At 35.0% G+C, this 14146-nt stretch overlaps 1 protein-coding gene and 1 long non-coding RNA gene across 5 annotated transcripts in view; one reads left to right on the forward strand and one right to left on the reverse strand.

The window, feature by feature from the left end:
* Positions 1-14146, forward strand: part of KIAA0825 — a 406374-nt gene that overhangs the window by 369687 nt on the left and 22541 nt on the right. The gene's annotated exons all lie outside the window — the stretch shown is intronic.
* Positions 5193-14146, reverse strand: part of LOC309805526 — a 57018-nt gene continuing 48064 nt past the window's right edge. For all 3 annotated transcript variants that reach the window (XR_014294253.1, XR_014294254.1, XR_014294255.1), the window contains exon 4: positions 5193-6070. This is a non-coding gene — a long non-coding RNA (uncharacterized lncRNA). The remainder of the gene's footprint in view (positions 6071-14146) is intronic.

The raw sequence follows: 14146 nt of genomic DNA on the forward strand, positions 1-14146 counted from the left end.
GAGGCCCAAAGCTGGCTAAAAGTTTTAGAAGTGATTCAGTCTCCTTTATCATGAAAACACTGCTCTGGGTTTCGGTATCAAAAGGTACAAACATAAAGGAGTTATTCTGTGATTTTTGTTTCTTTCTTTGTTTTTTAGACTGTAATAACTCCATATAACTACTGGATAATGGAAATGAAGGTGATTGGTGGGAAACATGCAATTAAATGTGATTATAAATCATGCTCATTGGAAAGGTCAATGTCATTTTGATACTTTTAAAATTTTCAGGGCAACTAACAAGTAAGTTCTTTTGTCTGCCTTTCTACCAACCTCACCCACCTTAGTGGTCAATTTAATCAACCTGATACAAAACTACTAATATTACTAATAGAACGTCAAAGGTTGTAGGGACAGAAACATCTACTGAATGTAAGTTAATATATTAAACAAAATGGCACCTTTCCACTATGGTTATACAAATGCCCAATTTATTGCTTCTTCTGGGCTTCCATTCACTCTTTCATAAAGTGTCTTTTATCTTCAACACTGTATTTTCCAAACTAATGCTAAATTACAGAAAATTGAGAATTTCTAGGACCTTGGAATGAAGCAGACAATCTATTGAAGATAATCTTCTTAAATTACTGATTGTGACCTAAGAGATGTTAGATAAATAACTATCAAATTATCTGCTTATTTTATATTTTGTTTCCTATTTATTATATTTAAGTTTTTTAGTAATTGTTTTCTTAAAAAAAAAAAAAAGTCCTGCTAGTCATTCCATGCTGAGCAAATTAAGTAACGTGTTCTGGATCAAGTATTTGCATCTTAAATATCCAAATATATAAGTACAATTAATAAAGAAAAGTATATTTGTTTTCAAATACTTGAAGGACTCTTACCTAATATGGAAGATAGTCTTTGTTTGAAATTCCAAGTGTACAATTTAATGAATTTTGGTAATTTCATACAAGTAAATTGAATTAAATAGCTTGTACCTCTACAGTCAAGATACAGAAGAGTTCCGTCATTCTAAAAAGTTCTCTTTGCTCTCAATACATTTCCCACCTCTGGCTGTAGGCAGTCACTTACCTACCACAGGAGATGGTCTTGTTTTGAGTTGTTTCAGAGTGTGATTTTTACTAATGGATATGAGTTAAAGAGGTATCAGTATGATATAAGGAAGAGTTTTCTGACAATTAAGTATAAACTCTTCATCAATTAGAGAGGTCTGAACACTTGCAAATTAAAATCAATGCCTCAAAGTGTCTTCCCATTCCAGGGTTCTATGACTATCTCGTTCGTGCTTTAGAATAGCATGTTCTAGTTAATTTGCATTTTTCTGAATAACCCTAAGTTAGCTCTGGGTAACTCTTCAGGTTTTTGTTTCAACACTTGGTGACAGTCTTTATAAAATGTGTTATAAAAGTGTTCTGTCTTATTATCTTGGTGTACATTGTGCTAGATTTGTGGGGGGTTTTTTTATGATTGAGAATGTTGTGATGACTTGGAGTCACCATCATTTCTGAACATTAATCATTACTGACAAAATTATCAGTGAAGAATATAAGGGAGTTTAGGTTCTGTAATTTACTTTAAAAAAAATAACTCTCTGATCTCAGTTTTGTTTTTCATCTTTTTCTCCTCCCCTCCCATACCCCCAGTAGACTCCTCTTTCCACTGTCCGTTCCTAACTGCATCAACTGGCTTGCCAGTCTGAATCTGAATTGGTGAAAAATGCCAGTTTTCTTTATTGCTTGTCTCCATGCCCTCTAACCAGATATTTCAAATTTACCTTTTCTTCTTATTATTCAACAACTCTCTAGCCATGCCAACCCTTCCCCTTCCTCACACCCGTCTTATCTTTATTACATGCCTGCGTGGATTATTTCAACAACCTCTTTGTTTCCAGTCTTTCCCAATTCTGATTCACTTTTATATTTCACTGTCAAACTAAGCTTGTCCAAATTCAGTATTTCATTCCTTAGCACAAGAACTTGCAGGGATTTCCTACTGTGTGGCCCATCAATTCCAAACTACTCCCACTAGGCTTTTAAATCCCTCCACAAATGGCTCTACTACATGACTTAAGATTCATTTGTTGCTCTATACACACTGGCCCTTTTCTGCCTCTGGAACACATGTTCCTACCCTCATGTCTTTGCTTGACATGACATAGTTGCTGCATCATCTTTACTCTATCCGAACTGAAGGCGTCCTTCAAGTACTACTTCCTTCACAAAACCTTTTCTGTCAGCTCCTCTCCATACCAATTTCTAAAGAATGGAGAATGCTTAGCTCTCAATAACTCCCTTCATTTTTACACATTAGCTCTATCTCTGTGCTGGATTGTACGGTCCCCAAGGGCAGAGACCAGATCCTATGTTGAATTTGTTTCCCCATAATGTCAGGTACAATGCAGGGCACATAGTATATAGTATTCCTAACTTTACAATGTACTTTTCACATACATTTTCTCTCTTATTTTATATCCCATAAATAACATAAATACCTGCAGATCGACTTATTTGTTGTCACTCATTCCTTGCTTACCTGAACATCACTATCATTTATTGTTCTGAAAGATCTCCTCTTACCTCTTCTCTTCTTCCAAATGTAAATAGTATTCACTATTTTATGAAGGTCAATAAATATTGGCATTGATATACCAGTAAGGAAAGAAAACCATAAAAGCGAAAGTACGAATTATCTGTACTATACTAAATGAAACCAATCCTAATCATTAAAAGTTACATAGAGTTTTAAAAAAACTTTAAATGGCCTAAACTTATATGCAGATAAAACAGAGACCCACAATTCTTTATCTGCAATTCTGAATTACAGAAAGCTCTTAAGCTGAAAGTCTTTGTAAGTTTATAGTCTTAATTTATCCCACTTAAAATGAATGTTTATATGTCTTGCTGCAAATCTATTAATATATTGGGTTATAGGGTACTGCCCAAACCCTGTTGGGAATGCTTCCTAATAAAAAGAATGTGTATTGTATTACCTTTTTAAAATCTAAAATAAGGTCTGAATTCTGAAAATGACCTCAGTGGTTTCAGATAAGGGATTATGGATCTGTAATACATTTGTATAGTGCTCTGCAACCCTTCATTTAATAATATCATTTGATCCTCCAAATAATGTTATAAGGTAGCTACTACTACTGTTATTATTTCCATTTTCCAGATTAGAAAAGATGCAGAAAGATTAAGTGACTTGATGGTGGATGATAGGACTGAAGCTCATGTTTTCTAATTTTAAATCCTAATCCCTTTTCTATGTCAATACTTTGAGCAGATGCTTTGGAAGTCATTCTGAGTTGTAGATTCTTCATAGACAAAATACAGAAGGTACAAACTTAAGATAAAATGATGACTTAAAGAGATACCAAAGATTAAGTTTCCTCTGAGTTGAACGTTTAGAGTCTAATACTTTCTAAAGACTATATGCATATATATGTGCATGTATATATGTACATATATAAGTAGTTTGTAAAGTCAATTTCACTCCCCGTTAATATAACTTACATGATAATAGTACAAAATCTGTACCTAAGTTTCTTAAATATTTTCATGTATAAACAATAGGAGATTTTTGTTGACCTTGGAGAAGATATGAGCCTTCCTTTTAGACTAAGAACAGAAAGCAGATAAATATTCTAATATAAGCAGTATGAGGTGTATGTTTTTGTGGCTAGGGAATTTGTTAAAAGGTAGAAGAGGGCTTCCCTGGTGGTGCAGTGGTTGAGAGTCCACCTGCCGATGCAGGGGACACGGGTTCGTGCCCCGGTCCGGGAAGATCCCACATGCCACAGAGCAGCTAGGCCCGTGAGCCATGGCTGCTGAGCCTGCATGTCTGGAGCCTGTGCTCTGCAACGGGAGAGGCCACAGCAGTGAGAGGCCTGCGTACCGCAAAAAAAAAAAAAAAAAAAAAAAAAGGCAGAAGAGAAAGTAAACCATAAATGGGATGGGATGGCAAGTAGGTTGGCTTTCCAGAATGAGAATTCTTGTAAGAAAAGGGTAAAAGAACTTGAGTCCAGGGACTGTGTCCTAGGCATACTTGTGTTCCAAGTGTTCAGCTGGGTGCTTGGGCTTAGTAAATGTCCAACAGATGAATGACTACCAAGCGAAACTAAGTATGATAGAAATGATAGGCAAATATTTCTGAATCCTATTGTTCAAAGCTGAAAAATAAAACTGCATCAAGTTTAGGATACTCACAGAATGGGTCATTACAATTTTGTAGAACTAAAACTTCCTTAATTCCCATATTCTAAGAAAAGCACTGAGTTTTGAATGAGCCAACTGAAATTTAAATTCTAGCTTGGCCACTGGACAGCTGTGTGGCCTGGTACAAAGCACATTTAAAAGTCCCAGTTTCCTTAATTGTAAAAATAGGGATAATAATATTTACTCTGAATAGTTGTTTTAGGATTAAATTAGATAATATATAGGAAGGGATAACATAGCACCCAATACATGGTCATCCTTCTTTGCGCCCCTGCTTCCTTCCTTCCATCCTTTCATTCATCCTTCCATCATTAACATCCATAACACCTTTCCAAAGTAGCCAACTCTGGCCATAGTTTTGGTGTAGTCTGAAACTGGGTCAGAAAAAAAAGACCCACAAAATTCTCCTCTTGCTGTTCTGTGCTCAGGTATACAAGAACACTTGGAGCAGAGCAGGAGAAAGGTGAGCTACAAGAAGGGCTTTAGCTACTGAGAACCTGCTCTGCACCTTCCTAGAGATACCACAGTGCTACCTACCTATTTACTCATTCATTCCTCAAGTATTTGCTGAGCGGTATTACCAGGTATAATACTTCACTAGGTTCTGAAATTATTGAGATAATAAATTCAGTCCTCAAAAAGGCAGGGGACCACATGGTAGGAAATACAGAAGTTTAAAAAATAACTGCAAATCATCTCTCAAGGTATATAACACTAGAAGTCAGTAATCACATACCTCTGTATTACCATAAAGGAAAAAATGAGATATCTTGCCTGAGAGAAGCAGAGGAGGAGTCTGGAGACAGAGGTGGACAGAGAAAACTTGGCAGAAGAGGGGACATTTAACATATTCTGAAAGATCTTAAACCTTTAAAATCTCTTAGGATTTTTCCATCTTCGGTCATGGTTAAACTGTAAAGAATGAAATTGATATATCAAAATTTCAATAAATGTTTTATTCTTTTTATTGGATCAAGTTTTTACAAAATGCTGGTTTCCATTGTCTTTATGTTGATGTAGTTTTGTTCTCTCCTAGCTCTCCTCCTGAATGGATGAGCCACAGCATGTCTTACAGCAGTAATACATTAGGTTAATAAAGCAATTATTTAATTGACTCTAATTTCATTGGCATTTCTATTAGCTAAAGGAAAGAGGTTCAATCACTGTTTACATTTGTAAAGCCAATATTATGGTTTAAATTATGGCCTTTGGACAAAATTGAAAATTGAAGCCTGATAATCCTTAAAGCAATATTTACAGAGGACTCTTTGTCTTTGTAAAGAATAAAGGGAATGGAAACAAGAGCACATTAAATCAGAGGGGCTTTTAAATATTCATTTTGCAATCAGCTTCACTGGTTTCCAGGCCACTATCTACCTTCATCATTCTTTTTGTAAAGATATACCAAATCTCTTGCTTTAATTAGCCTGTGAAATAGAAACTATTGGTTCACATTTTTGTTTTTGAGTCTGGAGTACAGGAGTTCCAGATATAACTCTCACAGTACAAATATTATTCTTCAACAGAAATATCTTGGGAGATACTGCTAAAATTAGTAATTCAAAAATGCCGACATTTTGAATAGGTAGCTTGATTTAAAGTGCGTGCTACCTAACACCCCCTAGTAAAACCTCTTACAACCACCCAATGAAATAACTATAAAAACACTAAAACTGATAAAAACTAACAACTCCAAGATCAGTCAGTAATCCTGTTGTCAATGGTTTTCCATGAATCACAAGATGATAGAAGTGGTCTAGATGGAGTTCTCTTACTTTAAAGATGAATGATCCAAAGAACCCAAATAGTGCTTGTGAAAATATGCTCCAGCTTGAGGGAATGTGAAAATCACTCTGAAAAACAAATCAACAAACACACAGAAACATGCTTAGTATGGGGATCAGACAAAAAGATTAGAACACTCTGTAGTATCCTCCATAGGATATAAGGCAAGCCTCTGAACAAACTGTAGAAACCCATAGGTTACAATATGTAATGCAAGAAAGAGAAGCATGAGATGCAATAACAAGAGGCCAAAGTAACAACGGAAGTGGATAAGATTTGGAAAAAAGTAAAAGGATTTAAGTTGGCACTAAAGAAAATCAAATTAATTTTTATATGTAGTTAATTTTAAGAAGGAGGAAAACAGATTTAAAGCATCCAGGAAGGAAAAAATAAAGCAGGTTACCTAAAAAGGGACAAAATTAGGCTGGGCTTAAACTTCTCTGAAGCATTAAGTGCTATGAGATGATGGCACATCTACAGCATTTTTTTAGTGCCATCTTTGACTTACAGAAAGGTGACAAAAATAGTACATAGATTTCTCATTTACCGTTCACCCAGATTCCCCTTATGTTTAACATCTTACATAACCAAAAAACACTTATCAAAACTAAGAAATCAACCTTAGGATACTACTCTTAACTAAAGTACAGAACTTGTTTCTACCAGTCCTTTTGTTGTTCCGGGATCCCACATTGCATTTAGTTGTCATGGCTCCTTAGTCTCCTCCAAACTATGCCAGTTCTTGAGTCTTTGTCTTTCATGACCTTGACACTTTTGAAGGGTACTGGTCATTTATTTTTGTAGACTGTGCCTCAATTTGTTTGTCTGATGCTTTCTCATTAGATTAAGGTTGTGCATTATTGGTAAGGAAACCATAGAGGCAATGGGCCCTTCTCAGTGTCTCATATCAGGGATTAAATAACATCAGTAAGTCTTATTACTGGTGATGTTACCCTTGGTCACTTAGTTAAGCTGGTGTTTGTTAGGATTCTCTAATGTTGTTACTCTTTTTCCTTTGTAATTACTAAATATTTGAGGGAGATACTCTGACCTTATGCAAATATCCAATTTCTGCATAAACTTTTACCTATTAATTTTAGTAGCCATTGTGTGGCAATATTGCCATGGTGTTTTAATAGTGATTTCTATTTCTCTTATTCCTTTGTATATATTATTTAGAATTGTTATTTGAGTAAGAGTTATCGCATATCCCCCTATTTATTTACTTATTTATATTAGTATGGATTCATGAATATTTATTTTATTATTTGGTTATAATGTAATGCAATCATTATTTATTTTGTTGCTCAACCTGTTCCAACTTTGTCAATTAACTTTTCCAGGCTGTCTCCTAAGCCTTTTTTATATAGTCCCATCTCTTTTTTTTAACCTCCTTACTTTCTTTCTTTTTTAAAAATTTTATTATTTATTTATTTATTTTAGGCTGTGTTGGGTCTTTGTTGCTGCACGCAGGCTTTCTCTAGTTGCGGCGAACGAGGGGCTACTCTTCATTTCAGTGCGTGGGCTTCTCATTGCAGTGGCTTCTCTTGTTGCGGAGCACTGGTTCTGGGCACACAGGCTTCAGTAGTTGTGGCATGCGGGCTCTACAGCACAGGCTCATTAGTTGTGGTGCACGGGCTTAGTTGCTCCACAGTACGGGGGAATCTTCCTGAACCAGGGATAGAACCCGTGTCTCCTGCATTGGCAGGCAAATTCTTTATTTGTTTTGTTTTGTTTTTTGTTTTGTTTTTGAAATAGCTGGCCTTATTTATGATTTGCTCATTTTACCTTCTTTACCACCTTCTTTTTTTTATTTCTGAGATATACATTTTAAAGTAATAACTAGAATTATGACTTATAACATTATACCAGAACATATAAGATTTTTAGAAATTTCATGTAATGTCTGAAATATTTATATTAACATATTTCCATATAAATAACCCAAAGAAAGTTTAGTTGTTTTTTGTTTTTGTTTTTTTATACTGCAGGTTCTTAGCCATCAATTTTATACACATCAGTGTATACATGTCAGTCCCAATCGCCCCAATTCAGCACACCACCATCCCCACCCCACCATGGTTTTCCCCCCTTGGTGTCCATACGTTTGTTCTCTACATCTGTGTTTCAACTTCTGCACTGCAAACCGGTTCATCTGTACCATTTTTCTAGGTTCCACATACATGCGTTAATATACGATATTTGTTTTTCTCTTTCTGACTTACTTCACTCTGTATGACAGTCTCTAGATCCATCCACATCTCAACAAATGACTCAATTTCGTTCTTTTTTATGGCTCAGTAATATTCCATTGTATATATGTACCACAACTACTTTATCCATTCATCTGTCGATGGACATTTAGGTTGCTTCCATGACCTGGCTATTGTAAATAGTGCTGCAACGAACATTGGGGGGCATGTGTCTTTTTGAATTATTGTTTTCTCTGGGTATATGACCAGTAGTGGGATTGCTGGATCATATGGTAATTCTATTTTTAGTTTTTTAAGGAACCTCCATACTGTTCTCTATAGTGGCTGTATCAATTTACATTCCCACCAACAGCAAGAGGGTTCCCTTTTCTCCACACCCACTCCAGCATTTGTTGTTTGTAGATTTTCTGATGATGCCCATTCTAACTGGTGTGAGGTGATACCTCATTGTAGTTTTGATTTGCATTTCTCTAATAATTAGTGATGTTGAGCAGCTTTGCATGTGCTTCCTGGCCATCTGTATGTCTTCTTTGGAGAAATGTCTGTTTAGGTCTTCTGCCCATTTTTGGATTGGGTTGTTTGTTTCTTTAATATTGAGCTACATGAGCTGTTTATATACTTCGGAGATTAATCCTTTGTTCGTTGATTCATTTGCAAATATCTTCTCCCATTCTGAGGGTTGTCTTTTGGTCTTGTTTATGGTTTCCTTTGCTGTGCAAAAGCTTTCAAGTTTCATTAGGTCCCATTTGTTTATTTTTCTTTTTATTTCTATTTCTCTAGGAGGTGGATCAAAAAAGATCTTGCTGTGATTTATGTCAAAGAGTGTTCTTCCTGTGTTTTCCTCTAAGAGTTTTATAGTGTCCGGTCTTACATTTAGTCTCGAATCCTTTTTGAGTTTATTTTTGTGTATTGTGTTAGGGAGCGTTCTAATTTCATTCTTTTACATGTCCCTGTCCAGTTTTCCCAGCACCCCTTATTGAAGAGACTGTCTTTTCTCCATTGTATATCTTTGCCTCCTATGTCATAGATTAGTTGACCATAGGTGCATGGGTTTATCTCTGGGCTTTCTATCTTGTTCCATTGATCTATGTTTCTGTTTTTGTGCCAGTACCATATCGTCTTGATTACTGTAGCTTTGTAGTATAGTCTGAAGTCAGGGAGTCTGATTCCTCCAGCTCCATTTTTTTCCCTCAAGACTGCTTTGGCTATTTGGGTTTTTTTTGGTCTCCATACAAATTTTAAGATGATTTGTTCTAGTTCCGTAAAAAATGCCATTGGTAATTTGATAGGGATTGCATTGAATCTGTAGATTGCTTTGGGTAGTATAGACATTTTCACAGTATTGATTCTTCCAATCCAAGAACATGGTATATCTCTCTATCTGTTGGTATCATCTTTAATTTCTTTCATCAGGGTCTTATAGTTTTCTGCATACAGGTCTTTTGTCTCCCTAGGTAGGTTCATTCCTAGGTATTTTATTCTTTTTGTTGCAATGGTAAATGGGAGTGTTTCCATAATTTCTCTTTCAGATTTTTCATCCTTAGTGTATAGGAATGCAAGAGATTTCTGTGCATTAATTTTGTATCCTGCAACTTTACCAAATTCATTGATTAGCTCTAGTAGTCTTCTGGTGGCATCTTTAGGATTCTCTATGTATAGGGTCATGTCATCTGCAAACACTGACAGTTTCACTTCTTCTTTTCTGATTTGAATTCCTTTTATTTCTTTTTCTTCTCTGATTGCTGTGGCTAGGACTTCCAAAACTATGTTGAATAATAGTGGTGAGAGTGGACATCCTTGTCTCATTCCTGGTCTTAGAGGACATGCTTTCAGTTTTTCACCATTGAGAATGATGTTTCCTGTGGGTTTGTTGTATATGGCCTTTATTATGTTGAGATAGGTTCCCTCTATGCCCACTTTCTGGAGAGTTTTTATAATAAATCGGTGTTGAGTTTTGTCAAAAGCTTTCTCTGCATCTATTGAGATGATCATATTTTTTTTATAATTCAATTTGTTAATATGGTGTATTACATTGATTGATTTGAATATACTGAAGAATCCTTGCATCCCTGGGATAAATCCCATTTGATCATGGTGTATGATCCTTTTAATGTGTTGTTGGATTCTGTTTGCTAGTATTTTGTTGAGGATTTTTACATCTATATTCATCAGTGATACGGGTCTGTCACTTTCTTTTTTTGTAGTATCTTTGTCTGGTTTTGGTATCAGGGTGATGGTGGGGCAGGCAGATTCTTAACCACTGTGCCACCAGGGAAGTCCCTAACCTCCTTACTTTCTGATGCTCCAGGCTCATATTGTGTTTTTCCTGCCCTAGCCCTAGAAGTAGCTGTTTCTCTGAGGAGTCCTGTCTTTTGCATAGCAGAGTGGAATTTATAAACCAAGATTTAGGTGCCAGCTGTTCATTGCTACTGGGGTACCTTCTAGCTCCTTTCAGTGGATAGAGCTAGGAAACACATGTGTAGGTACTAACTCATGCATACAAACACATCAAAATTTATTTCTGTATCATTTATATGTAAATATATTAAAAGAATAAGTTCATATTGATATCTCCAATTTTAATCCAACATGACAGGGCTCATTCTAGCTTTCTTCCCTTATTTGTAACTTCTTTCTCTTACAGTAAGAAACATGACTCCCATTTTCTATAATTTATCTCATAACCCTACTATATAAACATAAGTAAAAATATCTTTAAAAGCATCTAAAAATACTTTAAAATCTAAAAAAATTTTTTTTAATCTAAGAGAGTAGTTTTACCTTTCTTAATCCCTCTGTTAGAAACAAATTACCAACTAGAGAACATTGTTCATGAACAGCTCTTTTGTCTTTAGTCTTAAAACAGTCAGGTAAAACACTGCTTTCCAGAGTTTCTTAGCTTGGCTCCTTTCTTGTCCACCCCCTTCAGTGTAGTTATGTAATTCATTTGTAATATTGTGTGATCCCCATGTCACAGTCTGTATTTCATATTCCCCCCACATCCTAGTTGATTTTGTTGTTGTTGTCATCACATAATAAAATTCACTCTTCACGGTGTACAGTTCTATGTGTTTTGACAAATGCAGAGAGTCATGTGTCGACCACTAGAGTTCCCTGCAGTACAATTTCATCAACCCCCAAAACAAGAGTTACCCCTTTATGGATAATCTCTCCTCCCATTCCTAACCCCTGGAAAGTACTGATCTGTTTTCTTCTCTGTACTTTTGCTTTTTTAGGAGTGTCTGTCATGTAAAATGGAATCACACAGCATATAGCCACTTGATTCTGTCTTCTTTCACTTAGGAAAATGCATTGAAAATTCACCCAAGGTGTTGTGTGAACCAATAGTTTGTTCCTTCTTTTGGCTGAGTTATATTTTATAGTATGAAATAGTTTAAGGGCATCTGGGTTGTTTACAATTTGGGGCTATTGTGAATAAAGCTGCCATAAACATTTGTTTATAGGGTTTTATGTGAATGTAAATTTCTTTTTGTCTTAGGAAGACACCTAGGAGTGGGATAGCAGGGTTATATGGTAGATGTATATTTAGCTTTTTAATAAACTGCCAAAAACACTACCTAAAGTGGCTGCTCAATTTTGCATTCCCACCTGTCTATAGCATTTTAAGGAGAAAAGTTGTAACCTAAGAATTGTATGCCCTCCTAGATGTTTATGTGTGATGGCAGTGGAATTCTCATTCAAGAATTTTAAAACTATAGCATCAAATGGCCTTTTTGAAAAAAATTACTTAAAATCATATTCTAGCCAACTGAGAAGGAAATCATAATTAAGAAGTTGAAAAAAAACAAAACAAAACACCATTCCTAACAGACAAAATCTTAAGGAAAAAAAGGAAGGGAGGAAACTTCCTTTTCATAAAGAAAGGATATCTAAGAAGACAGATCACATCATATAATATTAATGATAAAACCAGAACTCTTATTAAAATCAAGGGGGAACAGAATTCCCAATCTATTTAACATTTTTCTAGAATTTCTGGCTGGTGGAATAAGACATAAATCAGAAGTAATGGACTAACTGTTGGAGAGGAAAAGGGGAAAATGGTTATTAACTGCAGAGAATATTTCTTCGAAAACCCCAAAATACCACATAAAATCCTCTTAGAAATCAGTAAGGCTATGAAATATAAGAAAAATGTTGAAAAATATCAATATCCCAGTAAGAAACTGAAGATATAGTAAAAAAAAAAAAATCTCTGAATAATAGCAACATACACACCATAAAATTTCTAGGAATAACCCTAATCAAAATATGCAGGATCCATATATAGAAAACTATAAAAATTATTGAAATATAAAGGATGTGACCATTGACTTTTGCAGTTACTGCCATTCATTAATTCATTCAATTTGATTACTTGCCCAGAATTTCTTTGCCACAGATATAAGTTCCATAAGAGAAGGAGCAATAATTGTCGTATTCATGGTGTTATCCCCTGTGCCTAATATATTGCCTGACTCATAGTAGGCACTCCAAAAATATTTTTCTATATGCCAGTATTTTGTTCAGTTATCTGATCTATGAAGTGTGTATAGCTTCTAAGAAACATTCACTAAGTAGCTTAGTAGTTTTTGAAAGGAGTCTAGACTAGTTAATTACCATCACCTAGCAAATTGTAATACCCATCCATTTAACAGCATCATGACTCATGGCTTGAAGCACAGGTACCCAGAGTCTTGCATTACTATCTTTTGTCACTTTCCCTCTCCAACATTAATGGATTCCACAACACAACACCAAGAATTTCAAAGCTTAGGAGAGTTTAGAGGATTTTAGAAATGGCCCTTCTCTATAAAAAGGTTGGTTATACTTCATCCATTCAATTTCTAGATCCCACAGGCAATGCTAGCTTAATAGCAAGTGAATGGGAATGAAATTCTAGTAATTGAAAATTTGAGTTATTAAGAAAAGAAAAAGAAACAGAAAAGAAACCCACAGAATCTAGGAGCAGGTGAAAGTAAAATATTTCACAGTATGCAGTCTGAACCTTTTATCTGGAATCTGCTTTCTGCTTCCATGTAATACAGAATTTAAGGTTAATGATTCACAGTGTTCCATTGCTTGATAGCTTAATTTCATTTCATAATTAGGTTGACATTTTTCCTCATAATATTCAATTTCTAATATTTTCCTAGGTTTTAAAAATAATGGAATAATATACCATTAGATAAAGTTAGCTGAATAGCTAAACCACAGCTAAAGATAAAGCATTTTCTTGAATATTCTTATCATTTTCCAGTGTTTTATTATCTATGGGTGTGTGTGTACTTGCGTTTTTATGTGTTTGCTGGGGGTGGGGAATACTGTGTAGTAATTTCCCTGTTCTTCTAAATAGGGACTTCCAGTGAACAATAATAATGGTAATGCCATAGTTATTTACTGAGAGAACTAATCGGGATTCTGCAGTGGTGTGTTGAAGTTTTGTGAAAATGAAGTTAGAGATGCAGCATATTTCAGCAGTAATGAATCTGCTTATGTTGTATAAAGCAAGGTTAAGAAAAAGCAATTTTTCAAACTCAGTGCTTTTTGATGGTCAAGTGTTTATTCCATTGGGTCATTAATATACTACATTTCCAAAGAATTCTTTGGGCAAAGTTCATCTTCTGGCTAATGTTAAAGAAGAATTAGCCCACAACAGGCTTTTTACATTTTGTAATGATAATTCTAAATTGTTAGGTAAGATCCTCTTGAGTATACTCTATTGTCTATAAATAAAAGGGCTGGCAAAGACCTTATTTTTACAAACTGAATTTACAACAAAGTTAGGCATATTAAACATCAATAGACATTATTGGTTCTGGGCCAATGATGGATTTTAACAGTAAAGAAAACTTAATAAATATGATATGGAAATCGGAATTGTAATACAGTAGCAGGAACTCAACACGAAAATTTAGACATTAATGAGAA

Source organism: Mesoplodon mirus, assembly GCF_964341445.2.
Source record: "Mesoplodon mirus genome assembly, chromosome: 5".
Classification (NCBI taxonomy): Eukaryota; Metazoa; Chordata; class Mammalia; order Artiodactyla; family Ziphiidae; genus Mesoplodon; species Mesoplodon mirus.